The sequence below is a fragment of the Octodon degus genome, unplaced genomic scaffold (genome assembly GCF_000260255.1).
Source record: "Octodon degus isolate 3935 unplaced genomic scaffold, OctDeg1.0 scaffold00003, whole genome shotgun sequence".
NCBI classification, from domain to species: domain Eukaryota; kingdom Metazoa; phylum Chordata; class Mammalia; order Rodentia; family Octodontidae; genus Octodon; species Octodon degus.
The window spans coordinates 23,641,466-23,651,716 of NW_004524579.1; positions in this window are offsets into that span (position 1 = coordinate 23,641,466).

Here is a 10,251-nt window from a genome sequence, read left to right on the forward strand (position 1 = left end):
TTTTTGGTGGAACTGGGGATTGAACTTAGGCCCTCGGGCTTGCCAAGGAAGCGCTTAGTCTGCTAAGCCATCTCTTATCATCTGCCTTACCGTCAGCATTCTGGTCTTCTAAGGTCAGATGAGAATCTTCTCATAAGTTCTGTTTATGGGTTTGTAGGCATTTTTTAGCCTGCTTCTCCACAATTTTTCAAATGACCATGGCAAACCAGTTCTGAAAGTTTGTGAGCCACATAGTCACATACACTTACAGTGACAACCCCACTCTCAGTGCAATATTTTTGTGCGCATTAGCCTTTTATGACTGTGCCAAAATGTTTGAGAATAGCATGCTATCCCTGGTATGCGAAATCTGAAAGATGACAAGAAAGCAGAAAGAAGATGCTTGAATAACAGGGAAGAGGAGAATGTTTATACATATTGAAAACCTCCTCCAGAAATGTGAAATGAGGGAGGTGCGTGGGGCAAGAGGGGTGTGGGGATGAAAATGATGAGTGTATGCCCAGTACATGTACGAACCTCCAAAATGAAGCCCATTAATCTGCATAAACAATTCAGAAAGAGTAAAATAAAAATAGAGGAAAAACTTAATGGAAGAAAGATGTATTCTAGCTCAGTTTCTGAGGTTGCAGTTAATGGTTGTCAACACCTCCTCCCCGCTCTTCTCTCCTCTTCTTTCTGTGTTTCCTGACTGTGACAAGGTGAGCATTTCCCCCTGCCACACCCCTCTGCTATAACGTCCCACCTCAACACAGGTCTGAAAAAACGGAGCTGGGTGACCAGGGACTGAAACCTCTCAAACCTTGAGCCAAAACAAACCTTTTCTCCCTTAAATTAATATCCTCAAGAATTTCATCGCTGCAATTGTTATGACTTGTGTCTAGATACCTCCAAAAGCCTCATGTGGTCATAGATGGGGCGTTTTCAGAGGTGGATGGATCCAGAGTGTGTGAGACTGAGATTAAGGGTGAGGGATTACTAAATTAGTTCACTGATTGGTTCGGCATATCAGATAGGATAAGGGCGTCCCACTCTGGGTATGAGTGGTATCTGCCCTAAGAATGGATAGTCTGGATGAAATATAAGGGACAGAAAGAGGGCTAGTGTTGCTGCTTGCTGCCTTCTGCCTATCATGGACTGTTACTCCTCTTCTATGCCAACCTACTTTGGAGCCAGCCATCTATGAACTGAAACCTTTAAAAACTCTCTACTAAATGAACCTTTCCTCCTTTAATTTTGGGTGTCTGCTATTTTGTCTCAGCTACAATAAAAATAACTAAGACAGCAATGAAAATCTGACTAATATCCCTCCCATAGGAAGACTATGCACTCCCCTGGACCTCACAGGTGTTTAAAGTCAATTCTTCTATTGGGACACTTGTGGGCTTACTCATAGGTGCACCGGACACATCCATGCCTCTCCTTGGAGAAGAAATTTCAAGGCAGTCTAATGTTGAAATAATGGCACGGCCACTGTTGGGGGCTTTTAGCCAGATTTATATTGATAATCAAGAACAAAGAGTCCAGAAGAATGATTTAAAATGTGCATTTGGCCATTGAGGAAGCTCCAGTAAAGCTGTGGACTGCAAAGATAGTGCAGAAGAAATCTTTATTGATGAGAAGGAACTGTAGAAGAGAAAATATAGCCTGAGGGAATCACAAGAAGCAGCAGAACTCCATTGTTTTCAGCCTCAGAATTGCTAAAATGAAAGACTTTCCTTTGAGAAGAAAGCCCCAGCACGTCACCTGGAATGGTGGCATTACAGAGAATATATTCCTCAGAATGACATTCCAAGTGCTCAGTGATTCAGGCATTTGACCCCTACAGCTAAGAGAGAGGAAAGCCTGGCTACGGCTCACGCTGGCAGCAGACCTTAGCATCATCTATGTGGTGATGGGTTTAGGTGCACTCATAATGCAAGAGTTGTGGGATCAGAAGGCTTCCACTCAGATTTCAGAAGAGGTGGGAGGCCAGGCATTGTGTCCTTGAGAGGGCAGAGTGGGAAGCTGTGAGTGGGAAGCCAGAGGTGCAGTGCAGACCCCAGAAGTTTGGAATAGCCAGGAACATGGATTATCTGAGGAAAGCTGCAAGGAGGGGGTAGAGTGTGAGAGAAGCCATGGCAGCTACAACCACCAGCAGTACCACAGGGGTGGAGCCACCCAAGCCCTTTGCAGTTCACATCTTGCCATGGATTCTCTCAGATGCTGCACACAGAACTATAGGACGTAATGTTTGCCCTGCTAGATTTGTATTTGCTTTCTTCCCATTCCTTTGTATTCCCATTTGTAACTTTTGAATGGAAATGTTAATCTTGTGCCACTGAATGTTGGAAGTGTTTAACTTTCCTTTCATTTGTACAGGGGTTCACAGCTAAGATTTTGTCTTAATTCTCAGAGGACACTTGAGACTTGGACTTTTCAGCAATACTGAAACTGTGAGGACTTCAGCAACTCTTAGAGATGGGCTACATGCCTTTTGAGTAAAAGAATGTATGTGAGTCTTCGGGGGACCAGGAGCACAGTGTTATGGTTTGTGTCTAGATATCCCCCAAAGCCTCATGCACTTTTAGATAGCACCTTTTAGGAGGTAGCTGAATCTAGTCTGTGATTGATTCAAGGTTCAATGCTAAGATTAAGGGTGCTGGAATTAAGGATGGGGGATTGCTGTATCTGTCCACTGACTGGATTGCTACCACTCTAAACCCAGCAATCCAGGTAAGATAAAAGGGGCAGAAAGAGATTTATCTATCCCTTTTACTCATTGCTTTTGCCTTTTCCTGCTGCCATGAACTGTTGCCTGTCTACCATGTGCCACCCTGCCTTGGAGCTAGCCAATTACAGACTGAAACATCTACCAGCTGTGAGCTAAACAAAACCTTTCCCCTTTTAACTTTGGGTGTCAGGTATTTTGTTTCAGCAATGAGAAAAAAGTAACTAAGACACACAGTTAACACAGCCTACCTCTTCCCCAGGGGCTACTGCTCTGTGCTGTTCTATGACTCTTTGCTTGCCAGCTTCTCCTTTCTTTTTCCAGCAGGAGCCACACAGAGCTTCCTCAGGGTCCCAAGCGTGGCCTCACACAGGGCCTGAAACCGGTTCCCCTACTTCTACCTTCCTTTCTGAAGAGCTCTCCACGGTGCTCAATCCCAGGTTGTGCTGCTGAGCTAACCTCTCACAGCACTTGTAGCTCTTTGTAGCTCAGTTTGTAATTAAACATTTGGCTGTAAGACTTTTTATTATCCCTATTTCTTTACCCATACTGTGCTCTATGAGTGCAGTGACCTGTGTGCCTACGTTCCTAAATCCTCAAGGAACCTGGCTAATAACAAGGGCTCAGAAAATATGCACTGCATGAATAAAGTGACAACAACATTCTCTTGAAAAATGATATCAGATTAACTATAATCATCATTTGACCCCAGCTCATTCATCTATTCTTTCATTCAAATATATTTATGGAAATCTCCCTTCTTATGGAAGATCAACAGCTCTTTTTCTTACTGTGATACATGGGAAGACAGTGCTTAGGCTGCAAGGAACACCCTCATATAGAATCCTTAGGTTCCATACTTGCTTCCACGAGTGCTTTACATTTTTCATTTGTAACACAGTAATGAAACATTTTGCCACCTACAGCTGTCACTACTGTTTTTCTTACAAAGGAAATGATTTTTCTTTGAGAAAACATCTTCAGAAGGTGGAAAATGGAAGGTGAGCTGAGACCCAGGCTCAGCAGTTCTAGCACTCAGAGAATGCTTAACCTGCTGCAGAGAAGAAATAACAGGAATGTGATCACTGCTTGAGATGGAAGTATGTGGCAGATTGCTAACTGGCAGTCAACTTGCTACACCCAGCTGAATTAAGCTAGCATGATGCTGGGAGTGGGAAGGCCACTGGAGAGTTATCACCAGCAGCACAAAGGCAGAACAGGAGAAGCTGCTATAATGCTGTAAGGGATGCTGTTTGGAGAAGCTGTTGGAGCTGTTGGATGCTGCTAGTTCTCTTGGGCTGTTCTGCTGGAGGACTGTGTCTTGCTGGCTTTCTTGATGAACTTTGGTTCTCATCTTGAATATCGCTTCCTGGCTCTGGAGGGGCAGATGGTGCACTGCTCAGCTTCATGAAGAAGCTTGTCTCATTGGCTTTCCTGATGGAAACTCAGCTTTCCTCATTGCTGCAGGAGCTTGGGACCTCATTGTTGCTGAGGATGGCTGTGGTACTTTTGGGGCAGCTCTGGTGCTTACCTTGAATGTTGCTTCCTAGCTTCAGTTCAAATCCCTCAGCCTGCTAGCACAGATCGTTCATCCCACTGGTATAAACTTCCTAGCTTCCACCACTGATCCTTAAGCCTTTCCAGCACAGATCCTTGAAGCAGGCCTGCATGAGACTTTGTTGTGGGCTCTAGGCCTCCAGCTGGACTGGTAGTAGGCATTGCTATGAGTTCTAGGCCCTCAGCTGGAGTCTTTAGTATTTAGTGTGTGGATAGATTTCCTGCACTTGTAGTATATTATGCTTGGGTGATTCATTATAAAATACTATTACCAAACTTGTCCTGTACTGTACTGTTCACCTTGCAAAAACCCCCAACCATAACCAAGTGGAGAATTGAGAACAGAAAAGCAAAAAGGATTAGAGAGAAGAGAGGAGCCAGAGAAGTCGAGTTGGGCTGGGCCCTAAGGAGTGTTCAAGCAGGGAAGCTGCCCAAATCTGGACTGTCTCCACTGGAACCTACCTCCTCCATTCCCTTTCACCCTAGAAACCCTGATGTGGCAATTGACATCAAGGAAAGGGCTGAATCTGACCTCTTCATGGCCAACAGACGTGAGGCAGGAATGGCCCCATACAAGGCATGAGAAACATCAACGCTTGGATATTGTACAGAGAAGGCTTCCAACATTCTAGAGCAGCAGATGAGAGAATGTGAGCCCATCTTATCCACACCTGGAGGCAGGCAGGATCCAGCCAGGCGATTTGCACATGAATTTGAAAAAAAATGAGAGTACTCTTAGAAGTGCACACTTGCAGACTGGCATCAAAACTTGTTATTGGTGGTGGGTTTGTTTGTTTGTTTTGTTTTTAGTGCTGAAGATCAAACATCAGGCCCCACTTGTGCTAGTCAAGAGCTCTGCCCCTGAGGTGCAACCCAGTCCTGTTTCTTTGTGAGGAGCTTATTAATGCTCAGATGCCATGGGTGTGACTCTGGACCTTGTTAGAGAGGTTTTGTTTAGAGACAGTAGGCTTGCAGAGCTATGGGTGTCTGTGAGCAAGCATGAGTGCTTCGCCAGCTTCTGCTCCAGGCAGCTCCAGTCCCCAGGGACCCTCCCTCCTAACAAAGCCCAGAGATCCTCTCTCAGCATCCTGATGGACCTTCATCTGTCAATTCAGCACTTCACTTTACTTTATCCTCATCGCATCTTTGAGCCTGACGGGGAGCCCAACCCCTCCCCTGGCTCAATTGCCCCTTCTGCCAGACACTGCCTGAAGATGTGCCCATGAGTTCCTAAGAACATCTAGAGTCTCCCCTCATTGGGCTGTGCTGCCGTTAGCCCAGTACAACTCAATCCACACAGGCACACACAGGCAGAAACACACACACACAAACACACACACACACACACACACACACACACACACCCAGACTCTGCCAGGTGAACCACTTGACTGATTTTATTGGGAAGAAATCAAGGGCCTTTCAAACAGTGACAGACACAAAGTACCCTGATAATGTTTTTTAGGCTCAGAGTGCAAGTCATCATTGCCAAAGTCCAGGACAGTCGCACACAGCTGGAATTGTATTGCTGGAGTTCTATGAACCGATGCTCAGCAGAATGATGTTTGCATAAAAATAGGCTAGTGGTGCGGCCCCACCCCTGGATGCCTTTCCAACTGGCACTTGTTTCTCTCTAAGAGCAAACCAACCAAGCGAGGTGCTGCTCTCCATCCCAGCAAATGCAGCGGAGCTCCTTTTCTTCCCAGGGAGGAAGGCTCCACAGAACATCACACGGCATGACTGGCTCTCAGAGGGGAAAGCAGGGAGGAATGGGCCAGGCAATGGATGCGGCCACTCTGAGGTGAGTCAGAACCACCCTGGAACACCTCGAACAAGCTCTTTTGTCTGCCATCCAGGGCCGGACCTCTGGGTGAAGCCTCACCAGGTGTGGAGATGTGGACAATGGGCAAGCAGCTTTCCTAGCTCTCTTGCCCCCAGTACAGCATCTGTCCTGATTTATTTGGAGACAAGGTGGCAGGGAAATGAGCCCAGATAAGCCACTGAGCAACCCAAGGTCCTCTTTAGACGAAGTGATCATTTTAAAAAAACACACCCACACGCACACTTATTTCACAGTTCTGACAATGTGACATTGTTGTGACTTTCACTTCTATCTGGAAAGGAAATCTATAAACCACCAAGCCCCTATCATCTCCCTAACTCACCTGTGCAGAGGAGGAGCCTCAGAAAAAACTGGTTGCCCAACCAAGGGATCTCAAGCAGAAGAACTTGCTCAGAAGTCAGCCATGGTGAGGATGAAACATCCTGCAAGAGGTGTATAGCAGAGCTGGCTCCAAGAAGGCTGGCAGGAGCAGCTGGCTTTGGGACCTACCAGCTGGTTCACAAAGGTCACAGCAGGAGGGTAGGCTGAAATCACTGGACCCTTGGGCCCACTCCCTCCACACTCCCACTTCACCTAGATCTGTGGCCTAGGTGACTATCAAATACAACTGCTTCCCCTCACCCTGCCAGGAACATCTACCCAGTGCTCCTGGTTCTGGGTGCCTAGGCTTGGCCTCCAGGAAGGCCAACAAGCCCCTCCACAGAGATGCTGGGTACAATGCAAGCCCAAGGCAAAGCCTAGACCTAAACCATACTCCAGGTCCTCTAGATAACCCCAATGAGAAGAAGGCTAGAACGGGAATCAGAGAAGGATGCTGCTACCTCTCTCTGCCCACCAGCCTCTCCTGCCTTGGGAAATCTTGGGCAACCAAGGGGAGATGTCATCACCAAGTACGGGTGACCTGGGCCCACCATGATCTCCTGGGCCTGAGTCAAATAGGACCCCTACTCTTTGTCCTATCCACTTCCCAGGGTATAGCAAAGCTCAGTGACAAATGGATGATGAAAGTGCTTAGAAAGTGGAAGTGGGGCTGAGGAGATAGCTCAGCAGCATAAGCACCTGCCTGGCAAGCACAAGGTCCTGAGTTCAATCCAAATACCAAAAATAAATAAATAAAATTTTAAAAAAGAAAGTGAAAGTGTTCTCCTGTAAGGAAAACCTATTTTTAAGCTCACAAATTAACCCAGGCCCAAGTTGCTGCAAAGGTGGTCGTCCAGCTACAATCCCTGCCCTTCTAGCCAGGTGCATTAAATAAGAATACCACAAGCAGAACAGAGGTACAGGAAGATGATGTCCTAGCCAAGCCACCAACTTTAACCCAAGGGTCCTTTGAGGTATGAAGGAAAAAGGGCCCTAACTTTTTTTTCTTGGAAGAGAGATAGTGGGAAAGAATTGCCACAGCCTCAGGGGAAAGGCAAGTATAAGAGGGGGTGTTTACTCATCTCGAATGTCCTGCATCATCAGATAAGGAGTTACTTCACCCACATGAACTTTGAGATGACAGAGGACGATCTTTTAGGCAGCAAGCCTTAGATGAGTGAGCTTCGAGTGTGTGGGGTTGAAAATAATTCCAAAGTGGATGTGATGCTCCCTGCCTTCTGACAGTGCACTATTTTGTGTGTGGCTATGGGTGACAAAGGCTCAACTGAGTAGAAATGCTCCATTGCCCTGGGGCGTGATATTATATCCCTGCCCCTCCACTCAGTGGCCTTGGATCTCATGATAGTTGCTGACATATCTGTATTTGGTCTTTGTAACGCATTCACTATTGGACCATTAGCTGTCACTTGCTATATCTAGCACTTGTTATCATTCTCTTCATTTGTTTCATTATTAAAAACCCAAGACCAAGTTCACTAGAATTGAATTTAAAATTAAAGCAAAAAGCAAGAGGGATTTGTTGTTCACAGATGGTCCGGCCTTTGACACACAGATTTGCAGTATCTATTTCTGGGACTCCAGACTCATTTTCCTTCCCCCGAGTCTTCCATTACCTGGGGGCTGAGGGAACTTGCTGGTAAGTAGATCGGGGAAATGAAGTGTACTCTTTCCTTGCTTTAGTAATATGGTAACCATTTTCTCTTTTAATAAGTTGCTCAGCATCTTCAGGGGTTCATTGTGAACTTGGTGGCTGAATTCTGCATTCTGAGAGGCCAGCGGGTTGAAGTTCCCCCTGCCAAGGACATCTTCAGAGCAAGTAATTTGACTCTAGTTGGAGAGAGTTGAGACAAAAACAGAACCCAGGTACTAACTAGCTGTTTCAACCCAATTTTTTTTCAAAAGCTGGTAAAAAAAAGAAAGGAAGAGCATAATGAAATAGGCTCACAGAAGCCTTGATCACCATATCATGTTCCTTCATTGTCACCTTCAGGTGGGTTTTGCATGGATTTGCAGTATACGTTTTGCTTTCAGCCTGGTGAGCAGGTAAATCCTCCCTGTGCAGTGGGGGACTCATCCTACCCCAGGAATAGCCACAAAGTGACCCTTACCAGGGTTCCAAGTGCCAGCGCCACCCACCTCTTAGTTCTGACCACAAAAACACTCTAATTTGGCACAGATGGATACAAAGTTCTAGCACACTCTGAGTCTCCTAACACTGGGAGAAGAAATCTTCACCTTGCTTTAGAATATTTCATAATGTTTATTTAAATGTTTACACTGTTCAGAAGAAGAAAGGGGTCCCCAACCAAGAAATATAATGTAGCAGTACAGGGTCAATGTAGTTAAAAGATCAACCAGCCAATATCACCATTCATGGGAACTTGCTAGACAGGCCTTCTCAGCCCAGAAACTCCAGTTCAGAACTAATGAACTCAGGGTTGAGGACACAAACTTGAGAGGATCTAGAACTTGTACATCAAGTTGAGCAGAACACTGAGCTGAAGGAATTGACTTTGTTGCCAAGGGGACCATCTCTGAACTGGGGGGAGATGGTCACTGACTTCTGGCTTTTGGGGCAAAAACTACAGCACAATGATATCTATTTTTCTCCTGTTTTCAGGGCTGGGGAGATGGCTCAGTAGAATAAGCACTTCCCTGGCAAGTGCAAGGGTCTGAGTTCAATCCCTGGTTCCTCAAAAAAAAAAAAAAAAAATTAAAAGGGGCCTGCCCATTAGCTCAGTTGTTTAAGTGCCTGCTTAAACAAAGCAGTCAGCCTCAGAGAGCTGTGGTTCAATACCCAGATACTCAAGTCAATCCAGACCAGCACTGGAGGCAATCTGAGGCCACCAAAAAAAAAAAAAAATCCCTTCTCCTGTTTTCTATGAAAAAAAATGTCAACATTCTACAGAAATTATGCAGTAAAGAATGATCTAAAGACTTCTAACAGACTGGCAAGACTGATACCACTGAGGACATTAGCTGGCTAGGAGAGCTGAGCCCTCAGGCAAAGTGAGACTAGATGTACACGTGGCCTGGGCAAACTGAAGGCTCAGAGCAATGGCTCAAAACAAAAGTCAGAGTCAGAATTCTGCTAGGGGAGCAGGGCAAAGAGTTTCATTTGCGGGGCCAGGGAGATATAGCTCAGTGGAATAAGAGCCCTGAGTTCGATCCCTGGTACCATATTTCCATTTCCTTATTCAGGGCTAGCCAAATAGCTCAACCCATTAAAGTGGCTGCAACAGGCACAGGGGCTAAGGGTTCAATCCCCAGGCCTGCTGTGCTGGCCCTGCCCTCGGGGTGTGCTGAGATGGCAATTGAGACTCAGCATGGTGCTGCATGCCTGTAATCCCAGCTCTTGGGAGGCTGTAAACAGGCGGATCACTACGAGTCCGATCTAGTAGTGAGACCCTGAACACCCTGGAGACACTTCCCTAAAATATAAAACAAAACAAAACAAAACAAAAAAAAAGAGTTCCATTTGTGAGCAGCTCACACCTTTCTGCTTCTTTATGCTTAGTCTGCTATATTAAGTGAAATAAGCCTACCTAAAAAATATTTTAAGATTCCATTTACACAAGGGACCTACAGCAGAAAAAGTCAAAGAGACAGAAAAAAAATGATTGCCAGGTTGGGGAGGGAGAAGTAATGTGTCATTATTAATGGGTTCAATTTTTTTAGTTTGCAAAAGGAGACCTATTGCACAACAATACGAACATCCTCAACACTGCTATACTTCACACTTCAAAATGTTTAAGATGCTAAC